We start from the raw sequence: 17,423 nt of genomic DNA, 5'->3' as shown, positions 1-17,423 counted from the left end.
CTGCGTAGGAAATCTGAAGTGGGGCTGGCAGGTGGGGGGGACTGAATATATTCAATTTTTAGAAGAGATTTCCAAACCGACAGGCAGATATTTTTAAATGGCAAAAGGGGGGTTCAGGTCAGTTTTGCCCGGGAGCTGGACTCCTGGGCTCCTGCCCCCAGATATGACTAGGTTGTACAAGGTGTTTCTCTGTGTGTGAGTCTAGTAATATTTAGCCGCCTTTTGATAATGTTCTTTTGGATCCGCAAAGGGAAGGAGGCTAGGCAAGAAAGCCCTGAAAATTTCAAAGCGCAGAGCTCGTTCCAAGGGAGAGCAGCTCCCTCTGCAGCACATCAGAGGCATTGCAGGCCTGTGCACAAATTGCCCCTAAAGGAGAGAGAAAAGAGCTATTTCTACTGAAAAGCAGTCCCCCTGCAGAGACCACCTTGCAGGGATTTTTAAAAAATGCTTGATATAAGTAGAATGGGCACGTGGCTTTCAAAGAGGGGTTTTTTTGTCCCTTTTCTTCTTTTGGGTGTGTGTGTGTGTGTGTGTATGTTTGGGCGGTGGGGTGGGGGCAGGGAGAGATATTTGAAATATTGAAATACTGAAATAAAGAATACATGAAGCGACAGACCTGGTCTTGCTTGGTGTTTTGTGATGCTTGTTCTTGTGATCGATGAAATGCTTTGAGAAGAGGATTTGGAAGGGGAATGAGACTCCACCGTTCAGCAATGTTCTGTCTTAAAATGCTCATATTGTCATGACAGCAATCAGTGGCAGGCATCTGTACCTGGAAAACAGTGCGGGCGAATGACAGAGATATCTCTGCCTGGTGTGATGAACCTTGAGTCCCTGGACTCCACTCCCTATCACTTATTTATTTAGTGAGCTTCATGGCTGAATGGGGATTTGAACCCAGGCCCTTCCCAGCTCCAAGTTCAACACTCCAGCCACTCGCTACACTATGCTGGACCTCATCCCCCGACCATTCAGCATGAGACTCTTAACCTCAGGGTCACGGCTTCAAGCCCCACTTTGGGCCAACGTTTATTGCACTGCAGGGGGTATGGGCTAGATGATCCTTGTGATCCCTTCCAACTCTACAATTCTCTGATTCTACCACCAAGTTTGGGGATCTGTGTTTGATAATGCATTGTTCTTAGGTCCACATTTTCTGAGTTGGAAATGAAACACTACAAACACTTGGCCAGACACTCGCCGCGTGGTGGGCGACAAGAGCATAGCGCTCGCCCTCGCTTGCATTGTTTTATTGTGTTTTTAATATTTTGTTGGGAGCCACCCAGAGTGGCTGGGGCAACCCAGTCCGATGGGCAGCATATAAATATTATTATTATATCATCATCATCATCCTAGTCTCTGCTACAGTAAGCTTTGTTCCAAGGAAGCAGGGTCCTGCTCAGAGATCAGGGTAGCATGAAACAACATGTACATGTTTGAAACTCTTAATCATGGGTTAGAGCCCCACAATGGGCAAAATATTCCTGCATTACAAGGGGTTGACCCTTGTTGACCCTTCCAACTCACAATCCGATGATTCCTATGAAACCTTAAACCATTGCTGGATCCATGCCTACGCTGCCTGGGTGCGGTAGATTCGTAATCTGGGGAACCGGGTTCATGTCTCCGCTCCTCCACATGCAGCTGCTGGGTGACCTTGGGCCAGTCATACTTATCTCAAGTCTCTCAGCCCCACTCACCTCACAGAGTGTTTGTTGTGGGGGAGGAAGGGAAAGGAGATTGTGAGCCGCTTTGAGACTCCTTCGGGTAGTGATAAAGTGGGATATCAAATCCAAACTCCCCTTCTTCTCCTTTAAAAGGTTTCAAGCAGGCATTCTTTTTTTAAAAAAAAAGATATTTATTAGAGTTTTACAAAAAACAAAGGTTTACAGAATAAAAGAAAACCAAGAAAAAGAAAAATTTAAAAATACATAAAAAAGAAAAAATAGAAAAATACAAAAAACAAATCCCTTTTTTGATGTTTTTAAGCTCATTTGCTTGTTTCCTTGACCTCACACCTCCCCTTTTTGCATTCCCATTTACATAATCAATTCAGCAAATCCTTACCCTCTATCATTTATCTTAGCTCTATATCCTAACATATTATGACTCTATCTTTTCATCCATTTATCAATTCATTTTTGCATATTCTTATTAACTTTTGTTGCTGAATACCACTTATTGCCAATCCGAACATAATTTTAACATTCATTAATTTTACAATATTTCTGAAGATAGTCTTTAAATTTCTTCCAGTCTTCCTCCACCAACTCTTCTCCCAGGTCTCGGATTCTGCCAGTCATTTCTGCCAATTCCATATAGTCCATCACCTTCATCTGCCACTCTTCCAGGGTGGGTAGATCTTGTGTCTTCCAATACTTCGCAATAAGTATTCTTGCTGCTGTTGTTGCATACATAAAGAAAGTTCTGTCCTTCTTTGGCACCAATTGGCCGACAATGCCCAGAAGGAAGGCCTCTGGTTTCTTCAGGAAGGTATATTTAAATACCTTTTTCATTTCATTATAGATCATTTCCCAGAAAGCCTTAATTCTTGGGCACGTCCACCAAAGGTGAAAGAATGTACCTTCAGTTTCTTTACATTTCCAACATTTATTATCGGGCAAATGATATATTTTTGCAAGCAGTCAAGCAGGCATTCTTCCCAATAATAGTTCTGCTCTGTTTTGCCTTGGCCAGACCCTACCTGGAGTTCCGTGTCCAGTTGTGGGCACCCTAGTTTCAGAAGGGTGTTGACAAGGAGGAAGGTGGGCAGAGGAGGGTGACCAGGTTGTTGAAGGGTCTGGAAACCCAAGACTTATCAGGAACAGCTGAGGGATTTGGGTAAGTTTAGCTTGGAAGAGAGGAGATACGATAGATGCCTTCACTTCTCTAGTTGTTTTCTGCTGCTCCAGAGGGCAGGACCTGGACTGAAGAATTCAAATGACATTCAAAGGAGATTGCGCCTGTTAACAGAGAAATCTGAGGGCTCCCTTGGACAAAAAAACAAGGACACTAGGCAGGAATACCAGAGCAAAACAGCAGCTAGTAGGCTTGGTCTTTATTGAAGACTATCGCGACAGGACTCCCACCTGCCACCAGGTGGAACAAGATGGAAGCCCTGAACAAAAGAAGACCCCAACTTTTATTAGCTACTAATCCCCCAAGCTACACCCCTAAGAGTACATCATAACTACATCACTGACACATCACAAAGAGGAGGGGTTCAGAGAGGAGTTGTGGTGGTAACCTGAGTGTCTTGTCACCTGTCCGGTTCCTCCTTTCCCCCTCCCCATGATTACATTCCTGAGTACAAAGAGGCGTTCACTGTTTCCTGCCCCCAGAGGGAAGGGCTGGTCACTGTCCTTTGTTTCAGTCCATACTGAATCCACTTCTATATGCAGGTCCTTTGTGAGCGTGATGATCTTCTGTCTAGGACCATCAAGGTTGGCATGCCAACTGGGTAGGGCTCACGCTTGGGCAATTATGGCTGCCTTGTGTCAAGTCTCCCCCCTTTGATAGTCCTTCCTTCATGGTGTAAAATAAAAGTGGAATGGTACAGATCCGATGTATGGCTGATTTGTGTGTGTGTGTGTGTGTGTGTGTGTGTGTGTGGTGTTTGTACAAACTGAATGGTTGGGGGGGGGTCCTGCAACACGCCACAGTGGCACAAACCTTAGTCACCTCCCATTTGGATTACTGTAGCGTGCTCTACATGGGGCTGCCTTTGAAACATGCTCAGAAACTTCAGCTGGCTCAAAGGGCTGCAGCCTGACTGTTGACTGGGGCTGGTTCTAGCGAGCAAGCCACTCCCTTGCTAGAACATTTCCACTGGTGTTTTCGGGCACAATTCAAAGTGCTGGCTATGACCAATAAAGCGCTATACAGCTTAGGTCCCAGGTACTGTATCTGAAAGTCCGTATTCCCTCATATACACCTGCCCAGGCTCGGCGATCTTCTCTCAGTGCTGCCACCTCCACAGGAATGCTTGGTGGGTGGCGCAGGAGAGGGTCTTCTCGGTGGTGGCTGCTCCCAGGCAACTTTGGAACTCCCTGCCTAGAGAAGCCAGACTGGCTCCCTCCTTGCTGTCCTTGAGCCAGCAGGAGATGACTTTCCTGTTCCAACAGGCTTTTGGGAACTGACTGCTTTTAATGAAAGGGCTGACGCTGTGCTGTGTTTATTGTAATTATTTGTTACGGTTTTAATAGATTTTTAAATCTGCATATATATAGTTTTAGTGTTTGTTTATAATGATTGGGTTTTTCCCCTATGTTTGTAGCTGTTCTTATTTTTATCCATAAACCACCTTGAGTCCCTGTCGGGCAAAAAGGCGGGGTGCAATTAAATGATTAATAAGAACATCAGGAAGAACTTTCTGACGATAAGAGCTGTTCAGCAGTGGAATGGGTCCCCCGGAAGGTCATGGACTCCCCTTCCTTGGAGGTTTTTAAACAGAGGCTTGGTGCCCCTCTCTCAGGAATTCTTGAATTATGGTTCCTGATTTGCAGGGGGCTGGACTGATTTGCAGGGGGCTGGACTGGTACCTTCCAACTGCACAGTTCTATGATTCTACAGAGGTGCTGTTAGCTGAACTTGGGACCATTTGCTCACAAAGCAGTGAGCTACAGCTCTTTGTCCCTGGCTCTTGGAGGCGAAACTCTGATTTGGGGAGCACAAGCATGTTCACGCTGTGATAAGTCCTTCAAACATTTACCAAGTGGCGTTGGTCCATGTGCCGCAGTATCCTGGGGGAACCAGTGCTTCCTCTCAGCTGCAATTACATTATTCAAGAGGAAATAGCTTATCAGTTACCTTCTCTGTTATTAGCCGAGAGATTGGCGAGTCACAGACCCAAGTGCCTTCGGCACATGAGAAGTTTCACCGCTGTTGCCGGCATGAGGTGCAGGTTGAAACAGGAGCACCGCAGTCTGAGGAGGGGGAATCTTTGCATCAACTCCCATGAAAAACACACAGTAAAAGGTGCCCGTCTTTTTAGATCTATGGCCATTCTCATGACGGGGAGAGTTGAGCCCATCAAGCATATACACCGTGCTTCCTGTCTGGTTTCCTTTTCACCAGGGCAAGGCAAGCGATGGAAATTGCAACATGAGTTGTCAAGCTGCTTGCATTGTTGGAATGCGCAGGTGGTGCCTACAATTACCAGGCTTATGAGCATCCCTCACCAAGAAAGCAAGAGGCACACATTAGGCTACGCTCCTGTCATAGATTAAGCCGGTGTCGTTTATGGGACCCCCTCGAGCAAGCAAGCTGATCCCAGTTACACAGTTTTCTTAATCCAATTTCTCCGCCCGAAGAATTCAGTACAGTATAGGGTTGTAACGTCTGATTGCTTCATCAGTTAGATTAAAAATGCTTTGGGTCAACTGAGGTGTCCTTTAATCAGAGTGTGTGTGTGCGCGCGCATCACACATGGAGCAGGCCCTGCAACAAAGTGTTGCAGTGTGAAGTGCTTCTGTTCAGGGTTCCAAGTACTCCACCACTACCACCCCGACAGCAGTTTGTGCCCATTGAACATGCTTAGTCTTCATATCAATGGGCAACTCACTCTTCCATCCCCAGTACAGTGGTACCTCGGGGTAAGTACTTAATTCATTCCGGAGGTCCGTTCTTAACCTGAAACTGTTCTTAACCTGAAGCACCACTTTAGCTAATGGGGCCTCCAGCTGCCACTGCGCCACCGGAGCATGATTTCTGTTCTCATCCTGAAGCAAAGTTCTTAACCTGAAGCACTATTTCTGGGTTAGCGGAGTCTGTAACCTGAAGCGCATGTAACCCAAGGTACCACTGTAATGTCTAAAAATAGCTTTGCAGCGTGAACCAGGAAGTGACATAGCCACTCAACATGATTTCCATGGCCCAGCCATATCTGTATATATATGCTTTCACTCACATGCACGTTCATAGAATCATAAGAGTTGGAAGGGATCCCGAGGGTCATCTAGTCCAACCCCCTGCAATGCGGCAATCTCAACTAAAGAATCCATTACAAGTGGCCATCCAAACTCTCCTTAGGAGAGTCCACCGCCTTCCCAGGGAGTCTGTTCCACTGTCAAATGGCTCTTGCCATCAGAAATCTTAATACTGAAATAAAAAATTTAAGGCCTTATGTATATAATAAACATTCATAAATGTACCAAGCAAACATGTACATAAATATATAAACCACATGTCTGAAGCAGCACAGGAAAACAGCCCTGGAACCATTTTGACTCTCAAGCTGACCAAATGATTTCTCTGCAAGGTCAAGGAAAATGGAAAAGCCTCCCCATTGTCTTTTCCTTCACAAATCCTGTCTTAAGGGTATGTCTCTGTTTGAATAGGGTGTGAGTCTGTGACCTGGCTCAGGAACTAAGTATTTATCATTACAAAAGACTGGCCAGGCTCCCCAGGGTATCCAATCAAGTAAGCATTAACAGGTAACCTGCCAGACAGGAGGTAAACAACCCACTCAGATTTCTGTTGTAGACCACCCTTTCTGTGATGTAGGTATGATATTTCTGGGGATGGTCTTGGACTCCAAGGTGGGCAATTTAAAATGTCTATATAAGGGCGGGCACACCTGGGTTCTGGGTCCTCCTCCTGCGTGTGAAGGGGGCACCCTGTTGTAACAGTTCAATAAAGATCAAGCTTACTAGCTGCTTTGCTTCTCAATATTCTCTGGCTGGTCTCTGTTCTTTTCTCCGACCGATGGAGAACCTACAAATGATTCTATAATGGCTCTTGTGTCCCCCCATAAGGGAATAAGGGCAGATTTTCGTTTATTACAATACTCTCCCAGCAGAGGTTCATGCCTTGCCTTGGGTAAATCTTCTGGGAAAGATAATCTCATTGTTGGGGTCTGGCCAGCCTGAACGCCACACTCTATAGTTCTCTTATCCTGCGAGGGATGGCAAGAACTGGGGTTGGAATGACTGACTCTGTGTGTGTGTGTGTGTGTGTGTGTGTGTGCGCGCATGCAAGTGCAATATAGGCTAATAATACAGACCTGCTTTATAGGGCTGTTAGAAGGATTACAGAGGTAATGTATGTGAAGCGTACAGAGCACTCAATAAATGGTAAGGATTGCTGTTGTTGTTATCTTGGGATTAGCATGTACTGATTTGCCAACCCAGAATTTATAACGCCACTCTCACTATTTAGAAAGAGGCTGACTCATACAATCTGCGGCAGTGGCAGCTGCAGTTGGCAGCTCTCTGTCTCTCGGCTCCTGCCAATTCTCTCTCCGTATCCTTAATTGAACGAACTGAATCAGTGGATTCACTCTGCAGCTGGGAATGAATCAAGAAAGCAGGAAGGGGAGGGCAAAGGAGGAAGCTTTGGAAAGCCTTGGTTCAGAGCAAACTGTGAGATCATGCAAGGAAGGCAAGGCGACAGCAGCAGCAGGCAGATCAGTGCTGGAAGGATGGCGAGGAATAAAGGCGAGGCCCTTTGAGGCCACGAGAATTGCACATCGCTGACCTAGTATCACACTTCAGGCTCTTGCAAGAATTCTGCAGGCTTGGCAGCAAACTCATTCTCCAAATGTGGTTGCTTAATGCAGCCAAAACAGCAGCATCCATGCTTACACAAGAGGGATGTATATAAGCAGGGTCAGGCAAAGTCTAAGGTTTGCAGAAGTACAAAAAATATTGTAATGCGCAACCCCAATCTCTGAGTGGTGAGAGACGGCAGGGGTTTCAGCGCTTTTCCAGGGATTGGTTTCCTTTGAATGAAGGTCACTCAGGGCATTGTCCAGATTGACACACACACACACACACACCTCGCAAACCCATAACAATATCGAGGGGGCAGAAAAGCTTAAATGTGATGGGGGTGCAAGAAAAACAACCCCGTATCAATGAAGAAAAAGTATGCTCAGTGCCATGGTATGCAGGCTAGCTGGAGGGGCAACAAATGGAATGGAGTATTCTGGAATAGGACATGGCTAGCTAATGGGGTGGGAACCTGGACAGGAGCACTCCTCACAATGCAACGTTTTGTTACAGGTCATATTAGTTACCTAAAGAACAGGAGTCAAAGGAGCAGACAGAAATAGAAAAATAGACCGTTCGAATTCCTGTGATCTGCTCCTTTCCTTTCATTGCACACCCCCAGTGTAAATGAGGGTGGAAAGTCGCAGAAATTTGTGGGACTGGATTTCTCCACTACAGTTTCAGATCTTTGCTGCAATATAACATTAATGTTCGCAACCATCAAGCTAGGCTCTGGAGACTTCCATGAACCTGAAAGATAGCATATTTACTCTTTACTTCATCCTGACTGGTGTTTCATGCAGAGGCAATTTTGTCAGGCTCAGCCATTCCCAGCTATTTCAAATTCCCTTGTGATAGCCAGGTGTTGTCAGAGATCGTTCCAGCTGCCAAGAATGAAATTTGCATGAGCTTCTGTCCTCAACCGGTTTGATGGCTTCCTGTTTACCTGGGAGATGTTGCTTTTGCGGGCAAGGAAGGGAGTCATAACACCAAAATCCACTATCATCCCAAATGGGTCTGGAGAGGACCTCCAGTTGGGAACAGCTATGTGGCTGATCTGTACAGCGCCTAGTGTTGTTGTTGTTGTTGAGTCGTTTAGTCGTGTCCGCCTCTTTGTGACCCCCTGGACCAGAGCAGGCCAGGCACTCCTGTCTTCCACTGCCTCCCGCAGTTTAGTCAAACTCATGCTGGTAGCTTCGAGAACACCGTCCCACCATCTCGTCCTCTGTCGTCCCCTTCTCCTTGTGCCCTCCATCTTTCCCAACATCAGGGTCTTTTCCAGGGAGTCTTCTCTTCTCATGAGGTGGCCAAAGTACTGGAGCCTCAGCTTCAGGATCTGTCCTTCCAGTGAGCACTCAGGGCTAATTTCCTTCAGAATTGAGAGGTTTGATCTTCTTGCAGTCCATGGGACTCTCCAGAGTCTCCTCCAGCACCAGAATTCAAAAGCATCCATTCTTTGGCAATATTCTTTATGGTCCAGCTCTCACTTCCATACATCACTACTGGGAAAACCATGGTTTTAACTATACGGACCTTACAGCGCCTAGTACAAGCCCCCAAAAGAGTAGCTGACTGTTCACGAAATCAAGAGCAAGATTTATTGTGGCACCGGCTTTCATGGACTAGATCCCACTCTGTCAAATGCATGAAGCGTTATCGTCAGCTGGAAGACTGAGGGACCTAGGGTATGTTTAGCCTGGAAAAGAGAAGACTGAGAGGAGTTATCATAGCCATCTTCAAATATCCAAAGACCTGTCACATGGAAGATGGAGCAAGCATGTTTTCTCCTACTCTGGAGGGTAGGAGCCATGCCAATGGATTCAAGTTACAAGAAAGGAAAAGAACTTTCTGACAGCAAGAGCTGTTTGACAGTGGAATGGACTCCCTTGGAAAGTGGTGGACTCCTTGGAGGTTTTTAAGCAGAGGTTGGATGGTCATCTGTCATGGATGCTTTAGTTGAGATTCCTGCATTGCAGGGGGTTGGACTAGATGACCCTCGAGCCCCTTCCAACTCTACAATTCTGTGATTCTAGCAAGGGGAATATACACAGTGGGGACAAGCAGCTTTGGAATACAAGACGTACAGCTTGAGACATTTCCATGCAAAGCTCATGACTACAGTAATTATTCACAATGCTAACCGGTGATAACCCAGTCTTCCTAGCTAGCTCTAAAGTGGTAGCGGAAACCCTGGTCTCAACTGAGCCCCAAACAAATAGAATCAAACTTGCAAATGAATTCTAGTTCAGTGTTAAAAATACAAACATCAGAAAAACCAAATTAGATGGCTTTCCCCCCTCATAGTCCTTTCCCCTGACTCCCATTTGCCCTCTAGATCAGCATTTGCCAACCTGGAGCCCACTGGGTGTTTTGGACTACAACTCCCATCAGTCCCAGCTGGCATATGGCTAATAGGAGTTGTAGTCCAAAACACCTGAAGGCTGGTGAAAGCTGATGTAGATCATGAATGGTGCTGCCCAACAGGAATCATATCTCATAATTCACCAGCGCGAGCAAAGGATGTGGTTGTCAGCCTTGCCCTAACACCTCACGAGGCACGGGACCTTCTCAGCAAAGAAGGGAATGCTTGGGATGACTTATTCCACCTGGCATAGCTTAGTGATCACTCACGCACTCAAAAATGTTGCATCACTCCAGCTTAGGTGGTGGGAATGGGTGTTGTAGGAAAATGCCCTTTCTATACACTTTAACCGGGTGAGCAGATCCTTCTGCAAATGGCATTAGTAACAAAATTGGAGTCAATTGTGGGTAGAAAAGTAACGCAGCACCACAAGGAAATGTGGCAGTGAAAATGGCCACAAATAAAGAGGCCTCTGACAGGTGAGCATATTTAAGAGGCCAGAAATTTCCCTTGAACATCAACTTTAACTGCCATCAATCACAACCTCTACATATTTATTCCAGCTGTTGCTTTAAAGGGAAAAAAGCTTTCTATGCAAATACTGTCAGTGAAGGGAGATCAGAAGTGGGGTGTGGGGGATGGCTATGGGATGCGATTGAAGGGCAGGGTGATGCCCTCTCTATGCCATGGGGTCAGGACTAAGGGGGTGTTCCAGAGTGAGACGGCTGCACGCGTACGTGCATTGTTGCACAAGGTTAAAACCCTGAGGGTAATTTCTGGTTGAAGGCTCAGTCAACACACGGAGCAACCAGGAAACAGCTGCTATCTCCATACTTGGGGGCGAAAAAATTCAGATCCTGCTTTCTGCACTCCCCGGCAGGGAGAAGCTGGTACTGGGAGGCTTCCTGGATGGCCGGCCAAAAAACCGGAGCCCTGACCTCATCAGAAAGCTCTCCCTGCCAAGGCCCCAGACGGACACGCCAACAGGATGACTCATGCTCAGGCAATTGAGCAGGTTTTTGACACTCTTGGCCCTTAAGATACAACAGTCAGACCAATGCAAATTTAGCCCTCTCTATCATATCCTCTCTGAGAGCAGAGAACAGGACCCCGGTGGAGTCATCAGTCCTAGTAAACGCAGACCCAAAGCAAAATCTTGTTTGCCTTTCCAGTAAATCTTATTTGTCCAGGGCGAAAATTGGCTCAAGCAAGGGGGATTTCCGGCACTTGCGGTCAACAAACATTAAACTCTCCCATTACCTCAGAGGGTTTCCCCAACAAGATTTCTCCAGCGCAGTGTCTCTGCCTACTGAACAGCACACAGTGCTTTAGTGCCAAAGAGCCAGCCTGGACCCAATACAGTGAGCAGTCCCCCCATCTTATTTAATATCTCCCTAGATACACACACACAGTGCTCCCCTCTCAGGAGTCCATCATCACCACCCCTCGGAGGTGGATAATCCCTTGCAGCAAAGAAATCGCAACCTACTGGGAATTTAAGCATTAGCATATTTATAAGCTTTCATACACACATCACTGGTTGAGATAATGTTTCAACTGCTTTTAGAAAGTTTTAAGAGTGATTTTAGAATGCTTTTAAGATTGATGTGTTCTCTGCCCTGGGCTCCTTCGGGAGGAAGGGTGGAACAGAAGTTGAATAAGCAATAGTAACAATAACTAACATGCATATACAGTGCTATTTTTCTAGAAAAAGAGGTGCTGGAACTCACCATGAATGCCTCCCTTGTCAATGGCACCCACCTGAGGTTGTGGTGAGTTTGGGCTGGAAAAAAGCCCTGTGCTCCATGGTTTGGAGGGACTGTAAATAGCAAAGGTGGTTGTGATTATTATTCTGCCTGGCCTTCAGAAAGCCTAGGGTCCCATTGTTGCAGGAACCCGACCCCCCTCCCCAAACATGACACACACACACACTCACACACGACATACGCGACGCTTCTGTTATAAATTCATAGAAAATCAGCCATGCATCGGATCTGTACAATTCCACTGTTATTTTACACCATGAAGGAAGGACTATCAAAGGGGGGAGACTTGACACAAGGCAGCCATAATTGACATCCGCAGCGAGCCCTACCCAGTTGGCATGCCAACCTTGATGGTCCTAGACAGAAGATCATCACGCTCACAAAGGACCTGCATATGACTACCAAAAAAACCGGCAGAGAGGAATTGAGAGAGAATTAAGAGCCTCGGACGTGAGGTCTCCAGGCTGATAGTAGATTAAGACTGATGGACACTTGTTGGGGATCGAAAGCGGGAAAGGGGGGGGTTGGGAATTCAAAGGGTGTACAATTATAATCTGTTTTTTATTTTGTTTTGTTATTAGTATGAAAATTGGGGAATTCGTGGAAGGGAATTTGGGTCGACTTTAGAAAAAGGTTTTAAGAATGAGCACTGATGTACAAATATTGATGTTTATAAGTTAAAATTGGTTTTTCTAAAATGAATTAAATATAAAAAGGTCAAAAATTGGGGATAAGAACTTGTTGAACTAACAATTTGGACTGGAATATAAGAAGGGGAGGTGTGGGGAAGTCAGGGAAATATGTTATTGAAAATACGGATTGTAAACTTTATGTGTTTTTAACTTTTTTGTTTTTGGTTTTTTTGATTTTTTAATGTATTAAGGTGGAAAATCTCAATAAATATCTTTTTTAAAAAAACCAAAGGACCTGCATATGGGAGTGGATTCAGTACAGACTGAAACAAAGGACAGTGACCAACCCTTCCCTCTGGGGGCAGGAAACAGTAAACTCCTCTTTGTCCTCAGGAATGTAATTATGGGGAGGGGGAAAGGAGGAACCGGACAGGTGACAAGACACTCAGGTTACCACCACAACTCCTCCCTGAACCCCTCCGCTTTGTGATGTGTCAAAGATGTAGTCATGATGTAGTCTTAGGGGTGTAGCATGGGGGATTAGTAGTTAATAAAAGTTGGGGTCTTCTTTTGTTCGGGGCTTCCATCTTGTTCCACCTTGAGGCAGGTGGGAGTCCTGTCGCGACAGTCTTCAATAAAGACCAAGCCTACTGGCTGCTGTTTTGCTCTGGTATTCCTGGCTGGTGTCCTAGTTCTCCACGGGAGCCCTCAGATTTCTCCGTTAACACCATGCATGGCTGTACTTCAGCAGTGTTAGAAACTGGGATAGGAAGCTAGGAGCCATGTGGCTCCTGGGGCCAAGGTTGTGGGCACCAAAACAAAATGTCTAGGCACCTTTTTTCCCTGCCCCGCTGTTGCGCTACCAGACCAGGCAGCCTGGGAGCAGAATGGCAGATGAAGGTGATGGACTATATGGGATTGGCAGAAATGACTGGCAGAATCCGAGACCAGGGAGAAGAGTCGGTGGAAGAAGATTGGAAGAAATTTAAAGACCATCTACAGAAATATTGTAAAATTAATGAATGTTAGAATGATGTTGGATAGAAATTAAGTGGTTTCCAGCTGTAATGCTTTAAGAGAATATGAACAAAGGGTTATAAATAGGTAAAAACATAATGGTAAGGATTTGCTGAACCTACAATTTGAGGTGGAATACAAAAAAGGGAGGTATGAGGAGGTCTGGGAAACAAGCTAAAGGAAAATAAGCAATGGAAAATATGTGTGTTTTTAATTATTTTTATTTTGTACTTTTTATTTTTTTATTTTATTGTAATACTTTAAAAAATCTTAATAAATATCTTATAAAAAAAACAACAACAATAACAATAGTTATTGTTGCTGTCATTGTTACTATTTTGCTGTCAGACAAATCAGGTGGTCTGCAGGGTTGCACGGCAGCAAAAGATGCGAGTCTTTTGCTACCGCACTGCCTGGCAAACCAGCTGACAGCAGCCCGGACATCTCCCAGTGCCAAAAGGCTGTTTGCTTGTCAAAAAGTGCTACTAGCACCCAGCTAATTTCGAACACTGGTACAGTCATACCTCGGGTTAAATACGCTTCGAGTTGAGCGTGTTTGAGTTGCGCTCCTCAGCGACCCAGAAGTAACGGAGCGCGTTACTTCCGGGTTTCGCCGCTTGCGCATGCGCAGACGCTCAAAATGACATCACGCGCACGCACAGAAGCGGCGAAAAGCGATGCGCGCGTGGGCAGACGTGCCGTCGCTAGTTATGTTTATCTCTAGATGTGAACGGGGCTCCAGAACAGATCCTGTTCGGATCTAGAGGTACCACTGTACTTCCTACCCACACGCATTATCCTCATAAGCCGAGAGGCAAGCCAGACTTCCTGATTCAGCAGTTCTCCCCAAACCTAACCCAAGTATTTGCTGTACACTCACCTGCCCCTCCATCCTCTTTCTTTCCCCACCCGTCCAGGCTGGGCAAATACAAACCCCGTGGCCTTGTTCCTAGGTGGCTCTTGATCTTTAAAACTGTAGCAGTTTGGGATCAGGCTATTGGAAGCACCGCCTGCCCTTACAGAAATTGCTTGGGCTTTAAAGATTGCCCACTATCAAGATCTATCAGACTGCCTGGCATCAGAGACACCAGATCTTTGGGGTCCCTCAAAAAAAAAGAAGAAAGTACATATGGCCCTATCTTTGTTGAAAAAACCCCTGACCTTTTAAAATATATTTGTTTCAAACTGTGCTCTACTGAAAGTACCGTGAATCGGGTTTTAAACCACTCTTTTTCACTTTCTAAAAAACGGATTGCCTTATTGATTTTTTTATTATAGCACAAACTAATTGTTCTGCCATCATCTATCCATACTTGTACATTTATAAATAAACCATTATGAATTTGAATGCATAATTCATATGCTGCAATAGCAAGAATGAGAAATCTTCATATGCATGAGGGGCGATACTGAATTTCTGCTTTCCCCTTTCTTCACGCAAACACATTATGCTTAGGCATTGCGGCTGCATGCTGTACTTTAATGAGCCACTCTTTTTTCCGTAGGCATATTGTGCTAATGCCATTTAGCAGCTATTATATTAAAATTGCCACTGTTATTAAGGTTCCCACTATATTTTGGTGCTCAGGTGACATGCATCATTGTTTGAAAAACCTAACAGAATTTGTAGAGGATACAAAGTACTGTACATCCTTCTGTTTATGTAATGACATTTCCCCCTAAACTGCTGGTTGTTTACACATAAAATCAGCTTCAGATTTCCCGTACTTGAAGGATACAAAGCACCTGCTGTGTAAATAGAAAGCCCAACGTTACAACATTCAGCATTTCCAAATTATGGGCAGAAAAGAACCCCTAAAACCCTGAACTGCTGCCAGGTAGTATAGACAATACTCAGGTAGATGGACTCAGGCTACAATTATAATGCAGTTCCTATAGTCCCACAACATTAAGATATACTGTGCCGTATTTTTCCATGTATAAGATGCCCCCATGTATAAGACGCCCCCTACTTTTGGGGACCCCAAATTTAGAAAATGGGCATATGCACTATCTGTGTATAAGACACCCCCAGATTTTTAACCTTAAAGTAAAAAAACCCTAGTCTTATACACAAAAAAGTACGGTAATTTTGCCAGGCATTATGGATAGCTTCATTTGTACTTTTAAAATACTGTTTTATTTGGGGGGGGGGAGGTTAAAAAAGTAGTCATCTTCTTAAATGCTCTGGGAGGGCTCCTGCCAGCAGCTGAAGACTGTTTTATTCCAACAAGCTTTTGGGAGCTGTTTTTAAGCAAAGGGCGTTTAATAGTGCTATGCTGTTTTTGCTATCTGTAAGTTAATAGATTTGTGTTTATATTGTTTTAATTCTACTACTAGAGTTTAATTACTTTTTATTTGAATGACTTTCTACTGGGTTTTATAAACGAAGATCATAGGAATAAGAAATGATAATAAACAGGCCAAGTCTCACATCATTCATTTGTTACAGAAAATTTGCAGTACTGTAATATCTACAACTTTTGGTTCATTATTAGTGGTCAATGTATATGTTCTTAGCTTGCGAATTGGTTTAAACAAAAGGGAAACAGGATATAACAGAGGTGACAGATAACAGTCAGCATTGCATAGCTAAATGCCTAATCAGAAGCCCTTATGGTTGTGCTTAGATTAAGTATGAGTAATACTCATTTTTCCTCTTATGTCACCAATGAGACAATATAAAATGTTGGTATATTGATGAACATGGGAATGGGGTTCAAAGTGAAGATAATAATTTATGTTAAAATTTAAATATAGATCAACCAGATTGAGCCAAATGCTGATGTGGGGGATTGTTCCTATTCTGGAATACTGGCATAAATTCAAAGTTAATTATGAAACTAATTGGCATCAGGACAAAGCCATTTTTCTTGATCAGTCCACACGTCAACTGTAGTTTATTTGTTAATCTCTCGGAGTCCTGCTGTTTTATACTGATTGTTTTATTGTTGTGCCAGAAATCTTTCCAGTGTCTGGTTGCGTCTTGTCGCTTGTAATAAATGGCTTATTGATTATCATGTAAATCCAGATTGTGTCTTGAAATATATTTAATAAAGCTAATTCTGGTTTGAGACTTCCCATTCTTGTTCTGTTATTTTATTAAATTCTGGAATATCAAATTTCAGAAAAGCTGGATTTTTGGAAATTCCCATATCAGTTTCCCATTGATGTCGAAGTTTAAATACTTGTTAACTATTATCTTTTATATATATATTAGCTTTTTGTATTTTAATCTGTATTGTTTTAATTTTTTTGTAAGCCGCACTGAGTCCCCACTGTCGGAAAAAGGTGGGATAGAAATGAATAAGTATTATTTTTATTAATGGTGATGAATGGTTGTGATGATTCTATATTCATCTATACCCCTCATTTTTCCCTGAAGAGGATTCAAGGTGTCTTACAGATAAAATAAAAACACTGGGTGTGTTTTTTTGTTTTGTTTAAAAACACAGTGAAAATCAACTGAACATTATTGGAATTAAAACCATATAAACAAAACAACCACAACAAAACAATGCATGCTAAAAGTAAAGAAACAGGGTTGCCACACCTTTCAGTTTCGTGGCTCAGACAGAAATCAGATTGGTGTAGCTGGTGAAGATTTAAGGATGTTAATGTTTAAGTTAAATTTTATAAGACTTGTGACTTGGGAAACCGTTAAAAGGATATGCAATGAAATTCAACCAAGGGGAAGCGGGGAAGTCACTTAACAAAGTTAATAAGTGTAATTTTCAATAAGGCTATGATTTATGTTTGTTTGTCTTATGTGTTTGTTTGTTTATAATATTGTGAAAACCATTAAAATTTTTTTGAAAAAACAACAACAAAATAATGCATGCTAAAAGTAAAGAAACAGGGTTGCCACACCTTTCAGTTTCGTGGCTCAGACAGAAATCAGATTGGTGTAGCTGTTCTTCCCGCATCACTTTACCTCAGAAGCCTCACCAGTTGGATTTCTGACTGAGTCAACAGGTTGCTGAGGGGGGCGCGCCTCTCCCACCTGCCCTCCACCAACCGCCTCCCACATTTTTTCCCGCCTTTTTCCCCCTTTGAAAGAGGACTGGGGAGGCGTGGCCTTCCGCCGCGCGCCGCCCCTCTAGCTCCGCATTGGCTGAAAAGAGCAAAAAGGGGCGTGTACCCAAGCGACCGGGCA

General features: G+C 44.2%; 2 long non-coding RNA genes across 3 annotated transcripts; one reads left to right on the top strand and one right to left on the bottom strand.

Moving 5' to 3' along the window:
- Positions 1 to 517: 517 nt before the first annotated feature.
- Positions 518 to 17,296, bottom strand: LOC310747027. Of its 2 annotated transcripts, XR_014540852.1 has the most exons (3): positions 17,202 to 17,259; positions 11,583 to 11,671; positions 518 to 772 (listed from the first exon to the last, which is right to left on the bottom strand). It is a non-coding gene; the product is annotated as an uncharacterized lncRNA (long non-coding RNA). The 2 variants fall into 2 exon arrangements; XR_014540851.1 differs by lacking the exon at positions 11,583 to 11,671 and having other exon boundaries at positions 17,202 to 17,296.
- Positions 15,743 to 16,346, top strand: LOC310747245. The gene is made up of 2 exons (XR_014540910.1): positions 15,743 to 15,991; positions 16,099 to 16,346. It is a non-coding gene; the product is annotated as an uncharacterized lncRNA (long non-coding RNA).
- Positions 17,297 to 17,423: the final 127 nt, after the last annotated feature.

The sequence above is a fragment of the Podarcis filfolensis genome, assembly GCF_964270895.1.
Source record: "Podarcis filfolensis genome assembly, chromosome: 13".
Classification (NCBI taxonomy): domain Eukaryota; kingdom Metazoa; phylum Chordata; class Lepidosauria; order Squamata; family Lacertidae; genus Podarcis; species Podarcis filfolensis.
This window is presented reverse-complemented; position numbering and strand designations above follow the sequence as displayed.